General features: G+C 40.0%; 1 long non-coding RNA gene across 1 annotated transcript; it reads right to left on the bottom strand.

The window, feature by feature from the left end:
* Nucleotides 1–262: 262 nt before the first annotated feature.
* On the bottom strand, nucleotides 263–2,021 carry LOC133706950 (uncharacterized). The gene is made up of 2 exons (XR_009844819.1): nucleotides 1,868–2,021; nucleotides 263–1,686 (listed from the first exon to the last, which is right to left on the bottom strand). It is a non-coding gene; the product is annotated as an uncharacterized LOC133706950 (long non-coding RNA).
* Nucleotides 2,022–7,911: the final 5,890 nt, after the last annotated feature.

Below are 7,911 nucleotides of genomic sequence, written 5' to 3'. Positions count from 1 at the left end.
GAAAGAGCGATGACAACGTCATCTTTTAGGGGAATTTAGCATTGAAGCTCGGCTGTTCATGAACAACCAGATTTTACCAATGCATTGAATTTGCAACACCATTTGAGCACGAAACTCGGCTGTTCATGAACAACCGCTCTTGTTTCAGTGCTTCAGGCCGCTGAGCATGCAGCAATAATATTATTTCGACGAGCTTGGAAGGACTGTAACGGGTGTGGTCGTTCATGAACGACCTATTAGAGTTTTCAAACACCATAAGACATACAGCAAGGTAACCATTCTCTTCTGGATTAATTGAAGGAACTTGCATTGCAGGAGGCAAGTTTCTTTTCCTTATCGTGAGCATCATCTGGGAATTTCACATAAACAAAATAACCATGGATGCAGTCGTATACCTGCAGTTCTTCTTCTTCTTTCTTCGGTAACGAGACCTGGAACTTTCTTCTCGTTGTTTCTTTGCCGCATACCCTCTTCGCTCTCTGTATTTCTTTTGTATTTCTCTGCTCTGTGCGTCTTCGCTCTCTGTATTTCTTTGCTTTGTTCGTCTCCTCCTCTGCCTTTTCGTTGCAAGCCTCCTTTTGTAGGCTTAATGATCAGATCGTTGTAAGGATTGGTTTAATTCAGATTTGAATCATTCCCCTTATCACTATGCGGATGATCCTCTCATTCAAAAATAAGATGACCAACCACCATCCTTTACGTGAAACTTGGGGTGACTTCTTTGCTTCAACAAACAACCTCAAATCTGAAAACCTTTACCCATTTTTGAATGTGTAAGACCATCTCCAGTGGATATGTCAAAATCCACATGGCAGCCCAACATCTATAAATGACCTATGAAAATACACTCCAACCCATATGTCATTGCCACGTACGGTGGATGACATATTGAAACCAAACTGTCAAATTTGACAGACTTGTGGTCATCTGTCTTTTCTTTTTTTATTGTTTCTATGTCTTTGTCTCTCTCTTCTTCCTACCTAGATCGACCAAAGCAAAACTCTCTCTTCTTCTCCCTCTTTCCTTCTGGTCTCTCTCTTCCTAATTCCCACATCTCACAAAACATCAAAATCCTAAATTAATCAAAATAGGTAATTAAAGAGAGAAAGGAACAACCTCTACAACATCAAAATCCCAGATTTATCCCAGATCTTCTTTTAAAATTGTTTTTCACTCCTCTCTGATTCTTTCCAGCAAAGATGATTAACCTCTTGGACGAGGATGTCCGTGAATTAAAAAAATCCAGATTTCCCTCGAGGAATCTCTCATGTGAAAATCATGATTGGAGACGAGACCCTCTAGCTTCTTTGTTTCATGTACTTCATATAAATCATAACAAGAAAACTCTCGCCAGGATTCTCGATCTTGAGCAATTCACGTGCACATAACCATTTACCAGTTACCATATGATCTCGAGAGTGTATATATTACATCTTATATGCAATTCAAGCTTCATATCAAAATCCTTTTAGAACGGGTTAACAATTTTGGTAACTGAATAAATCAACACAATATGGGAAAAATAACACAAAACTCTAAGCACTGAGAGAAACAAGACGCATAGTGTATTCCTGAACCATAATCAATACTTGAGATCACCAACCTGTATATATGATATGCCTTAATTAATTGAATTCATCAACTTGGACTTGTACGGTTGTACCAATAGCAAGGTTACGAAACAAGCTGTATATGCCAAAAATTCAATTCAAAACAGAAGAAGCAATCTCTGTTCGTAAGAAGAAGAAACAATAAGATAGTTGAAATCAGCTCCGTGTTGGTCTCCTTCATACATAAGCAAAATGGCAAATGCCTGTATAATCAAACAATTAGAGAGAGAGAGAGAGAGAGAGACAGAAGAACCCACGATATGGTGGAGCCGTGGAGGACCAGAAATTGATGAAGAGAACGAATGTAAATTAGAGGAGGAATCGAGCAAGCGCTCCATCACAATTAGATATGGTTGACTCGATCTTTATTTTCATTGAGGGTGTTTCAGGATTTCGCAAAGCAAGCGTTCCGTCGACGCAGATGAAAAAAAGCAAGGGACGACCTGCTTTCATATATTGATTTTCTACCGCAATTTAAAAAATAAAATAAAAAAACACAGGTATTAAAGTTTTAACAAACGGGCTGAAAAAAAAAAAGGTATTAAAGTTTTACCAAATGGGCTGAAAGCCGAAAACAATAAAAATAAGCAGTAATTGTCTTGAAACCTCAACCCTGCAGTTTTCTCTCCTTCCAAATTCCGGAAAGCAAATAGATCAAATCACCCAATCCTTCCATCATTAATTATTTGATTACATTTTTAAAAGATCTCTATGAAAACTTTATTAATTCTATTTAGACCTTATTCGGGCATTAGCCCACCCCCACTTTTAAAACTTTGGAATTAAAATTTGTTCCTGAGGAAAAAAAAAAAAAAAAAAGAACGGAAAAAAAAATGAAGCCGCTAAAAGAATGAGTGCGTGGTGTGTTTTGCAGTTTTTCCAAGGACAAAGGAATCAAGTTTTTTTTTTTTTTTGATGAAGACAAAGGAATCAAGTTATTAGAAAATATTTACATACAAAAACGGAATGGTCGAACAACAAACTGTATAAAAATTGAGACATTGTTGAAGGAAGTCGACATCATGTGTGCCTCTTCAAATTAGGGTAAGACTAAGTAATAGGAGAAGGTTCTAGGTTTTCTAGTTATGTTCGGATTCTATTACCTTTTGTGTACTCTGTAAATCTCTATATAAGGGCTCCTATTATCAATAATATATACAATTCTCTCTGCAATTCCAATTTTACTACAACAGACATAAGCCGCTGATTTCACAGAAAAACCCACCGATTTGGTGAGCAATCTCTATATATCTATCCTCTTTTTTTTTGTTTTGTTTTTTTGAAATCGCATAATCTTTATGTAATTTGGGAATTTATGTTCTTCTTTTGTTTGGTTTTGATGAAGCGGTGTGTTATGATGAAGGGTATTACTGTCCCGAGTTAACTAGGAATAGTGATCATATCTTTACTTTTGCATAATTTCAATTATGGCTAAACGCACCGTTTCAATTTTGCATAGAGATAGGATCTCTTAGCTGTTTTTTGGTTGTTTATGAAGACCAGTGTCTTGTTGACACATGTTGAGCATGTCAACGTCTCAGCTATATAAGCTGACATTCTGTTGAAATCTTCATCAATCAAATATCATTTCTGCTTTTTGCTTTAGACTTTTCTTTGCTTTTCTCTGCACTATTCTCTTGATTCTGGAGGTTAGGGTCAGTACCCTAACAATCTGGTATCAGAGCCCTTCTTCTGGGGCGATGGTGAAGCTCAAGGGAGCTGGAGGCGCCGGAGCTCAACCACACATTTCCGGTGAACTTTCGAGTGTGGAATTTGACCTGCAAGTTCACAAGGATGAGACAGCTGCCAAAATTGTTGCTATGCAGGAATCTGTAGCAACAGTTCAAGGAACGGTGACAGAAATACAGGAATCAGTCGCATCATTACGCCACCAGATCTTAGAGGATATGCGTACACTGTTAGCCCAGGCTCAGCACCCTCAACCTCAAATCGGGTCACCTCGGTCTAGTCAGGCTCAGATCGGGTCACCACAACTACGTTTTGGGTCTCTACAAGTGTCAGAGGGTACTCTAGCTAGTAACCAAAAGGGAAGCACTGCATCAGCTTCTTCCGTGCTAGCTACGTCCTCACCTGCTACCACTATTGGAATGGGTAGTATTTCTAGATCCTCTGCAATTAATCATCCAGTATCTTTGAGTCATAATGATGTTATATTGGGGTTTACTAGTGATACTTATTCTGAATTGATGAATACTGCTGGGATTGTGCAAACTACTTGTGCTATGATATGTGGGTCTGCTGTGTCAGATAATTTGGGTAACAAGGAGGTTCCTAGTAACCCTACTACTCAATCAGGGTCTAGTGTGTAACAACAGTATTTTCAGCATACTAGTTTTGGGTCTCAACCATTTAATCACTTCACTGGGCCCTTTGCAATACCTAACATGTACCAAAATTTCAATCCATGTGGAAATGCTGCAACCACTCACTACAGTGAGACTGAGCCCTTTGTATTAAACTACTCCGGTCCTTATCCTTACACAGCCATCAACTTTCCTCAGCAGGTTCATCCCACCTTGCCTTCTTCCATACCATCATACCTCGCAAACCACACCTCAACACAGATGAGCTCATCTCAGACCAACCCTTATTCGTATGTGCCCTACCAGCCACACAACAGCTTAGCTGCTTTAATTCCCACAACTCCACCTATGAATCCATCACAGTTGCAGAGTTCATATGCTTTACCTCAATTCTATATGCCTTACAGTACACCTCTCTCACATCCTTGTGGCCATCAGTTTCTGCGCCCAAATCAACATCAGACTGATCCTAACTTACCCACAATGAAGCAGATGAGATTAGAATTTAATGTATTCAGTGGAGGGGATCCAGTGGAGTGGCTCAACAAGGCTGAGCAGTTCTTTGAATTTTATCAAATACCTGAGGAAAAGAAGCTGGCTATTGCTACTATGCACCTTGCTGACAAAGCATCTGACAGGTGGTATATGTTCAAGCATGAATTCCCTCCAACCTGGTCAGGGTTGGCTGATCTTTTGATGCGAGAGTTTAGTGGATATAACATTGTTGATTACCAGGCAGCCTTGGCTCGAATGAGTCAGACTGGTAATGTGGAGCAATACAAGGAACAATTTACCAAGTTGTCAAGAAGAGCTCCTGGTTTCTCTCAGCAGGTTCTGTTATCCTGTTTTTTGGGAGGGTTGAAAGCTGACATTAGGGCTGATGTCAAGGCTCAGAAGCCCAAATCACTATATGAGGCTTATGAGTTGGCCAGGATTTATGAAGAAAGGGAGACAGGCCATAGGAGTCAAAATAGAAACACCATGGGAAACAGACCCTTCTCTTCTAACAGCTCAAGCATGCAAGGAAGGACCAATGTGAACCAATCTTTTAAATCCTCAAGCTTTCCAATTAGGACTGGTACTGCGGCTACCCTCCCTGTTGGTAATAACATCAATGCAGGAAATAAGAGACTAAGCCAAGCTGAATATCAAGAGAGAAGAGCCAGGAATCAATGTTTTTTCTGTGATGAACTTTTTAGACCTGGTCACAACTGCAGGAAGGGACAACTCATGGTAATTGAAGTGACTCAAGATGAAATGGAATTGCCTGTACCAGATGATACTGAAACAATAGAGGACAGTCCGAGTGTGGAAGATACACAGGAGGTGGAGGTCCAGCTACAGGTGCTAGGAGAGCAAAACAACTTTGATACTATGCAACTCAAAGGTATATTCAACAAAAGGGCAGTACATGTACTGATAGATACTGGTGCCTCACACAACTTTATCCATCCATCATTGCTCAAAAGGCTGAAAGCCCAAATCATTGACATCCAACCCCTGAAGGTCCGGCTAGCCAGTGGGGCAATCATGCAAACTAAAGGGCAGGTAAAAGTTGAAATGCAAATTCAACAATACATTTTTACTGCTAACTTTTACATATTACCAGTTTCAGGATGTGAAGTTGTATTGGGGGCATCATGGCTCAAAACCCTTGGTGATATTACTTGGAACTTTGAGACCATGAAGATGCAATTCAGTAGTGCTCAAGTTCAGTATACTCTACAAGGTGAAACTAAAGCACAAGCCACTGTGGTCACATGCAAGTCCATGACCAAACTGCTCAAGAAGGAGAAAGAAGCTGTAATGGTACAACTCAACCCCATATCTACATCAACTGTTGCTGATATGACACATCCGGACATTCAGAAACTTGTGCAAAAGTACTCTGAGATCTTTAAACCACCAACCACTTTACCACCAGCAAGAAAGCAGGACCACAGGATTGAACTTTTAGCTAACACATCTGCTATTAGCGTCAGACCCTATAGATATCCCCATTTCCAGAAGGCAGAAATAGAGAAAATAGTACAAGAAATGTTGGAAAATGGCGTCATTAGGCCAAGTGTGTCACCTTTCTCTTCTCTTGTACTGTTAGTTAAAAAGAAAGATGGAACTTGGAGGATGTGTGTTGACTATAGGTCATTAAATGCAGCTACAGTGAAGGACAAGTACCCCATTCCTGTGGTGGATGAGTTGTTGGATGAAGTGCATGGGGCAACAATATATACAAAGTTGGACTTGAGATCAGGCTATCATCAGATTAGAATGGCTGAAAGGGATGTTAGCAAGACTGCATTCAGAACACACTCTGGTCACTATGAATTTTTAGTGATGCCTTTTGGACTCACTAATGCCCCATCAACCTTCCAATCTGTGATGAATGACATTCTAAGGGACTATTTAAGGAAATTTGTCTTGGTTTTCTTTGATGATATACTCATCTATAGCCCCACCCTGGAAGACCATCTGAAGCATCTGCAATTGGTATTTGACAAACTACAACAAAACTTCTTGAAAGTCAAGGAAAGTAAATGCAGCTTTGGAGTATCTCAAGTGGAGTACCTAGGTCACATCATCAGTGCACAAGGGGTAGCAGTTGATCCCTCAAAAATCCAATGTATTAAACAATGGCCTAAGCCAAAAACATTGAAGGGTCTGAGGGGATTCCTCGGACTAGCTGGCTACTACAGGAAATATGTGAGACATTTTGGTGTTATTGCAAAACCCCTGACTGACATGTTGAAGAAGGATTGTTTTAAATGGAGTACAGAATCAGAAGGGGCTTTTGAAAATCTCAAGGAAGCCTTAGTATCTACACCTGTACTTGCCACCCCAGATTTCAACAAGGACTTTGTAGTGGAATGTGATGCATCAGATAAAGGAATTGGGGCTGTGTTGTCTCAAGAAGGGCACCCCATAGCTTTCCTCAGTAAAGCTCTAGCCCCAAGGCATTCCATTCTCTCTGTGTATGACAAGGAAATGCTTGCTGTGGTATTTGCAGTTCAACATTGGAGGCCTTATTTGTTGGGGCATCATTTTAAGATTTATACTGATCACAGAACAATAGAGCACTTCTTGAATCAGAGAATCACCACCCCAGCACAACAGAAGTGGCTACTGAAATTAATGGGCTATGATTATTCAATCCAGTACAAGGCTGGCAAAAATAATTTAGCCCCGGATGCTTTGTCAAGAAGGATGGAATTATCTACTATAACTGGTATATCACAACCTGTGCATCAGTTTGTGGAAGACATAAAGAAAGCTTGCTTGATTGATAGTGAAGCTTCAACAGTTTTGAAGGATCTCAGTCAAGGGTTAAACAACTGGAAACATTACAAGGTCATAGATTCACAACTGTTCTACAGAGATAGAATATCTGTCCCTATACATGATGATTGGAGAAAAAAGATAATGAGTGAGCTGCATGATGGGTGCATTGGAGGCCATGCTGGTAGGTCTAGGACTTATAAGAGAATCAATCGGACTTTTTCTTGGCCAGGAATACTTGGGGATATCAAGGACTACATAGCAAATTGTCATGTTTGCCAGATCAATCATTATGAGACAATTAAGCCACCAGGTTTATTACAACCTAATCCAATTCCTGAGAGAGCTTGGTCAGGAATATCAATGGATTTCATTGATGGTTTTCCTAATTCAGAAGGTAAAACAGTCATTTGGGTAGTTGTGGACAGACTGACCAAATTTGGTCACTTCATACCTATGTCCCATCCTTATACAGCTGCATCTGTAGCAAAATTGTTTGTCCAAGAAATTTTCAGACTTCATGGCATGCCAGATCATATTATTTCAGATAGAGACCCCATATTCCTTAGTCTTTTCTGGGAATCGTTTTTCAAACTGCAGGGAACACAACTGGACAAGTCTTCTGCCTATCATCCACAAACAGATGGCCAAACTGAAAATCTCAATCGGACATTGGAACAATATCTCAGATGTGTGACAGGTGA

The sequence above is a fragment of the Rosa rugosa genome, chromosome 4 (genome assembly GCF_958449725.1).
Source record: "Rosa rugosa chromosome 4, drRosRugo1.1, whole genome shotgun sequence".
Taxonomy (NCBI): Eukaryota; Viridiplantae; Streptophyta; class Magnoliopsida; order Rosales; family Rosaceae; genus Rosa; species Rosa rugosa.
Note: the sequence above shows the minus strand (reverse complement) of the source record. Positions and strands in the feature narration are given on the sequence as shown.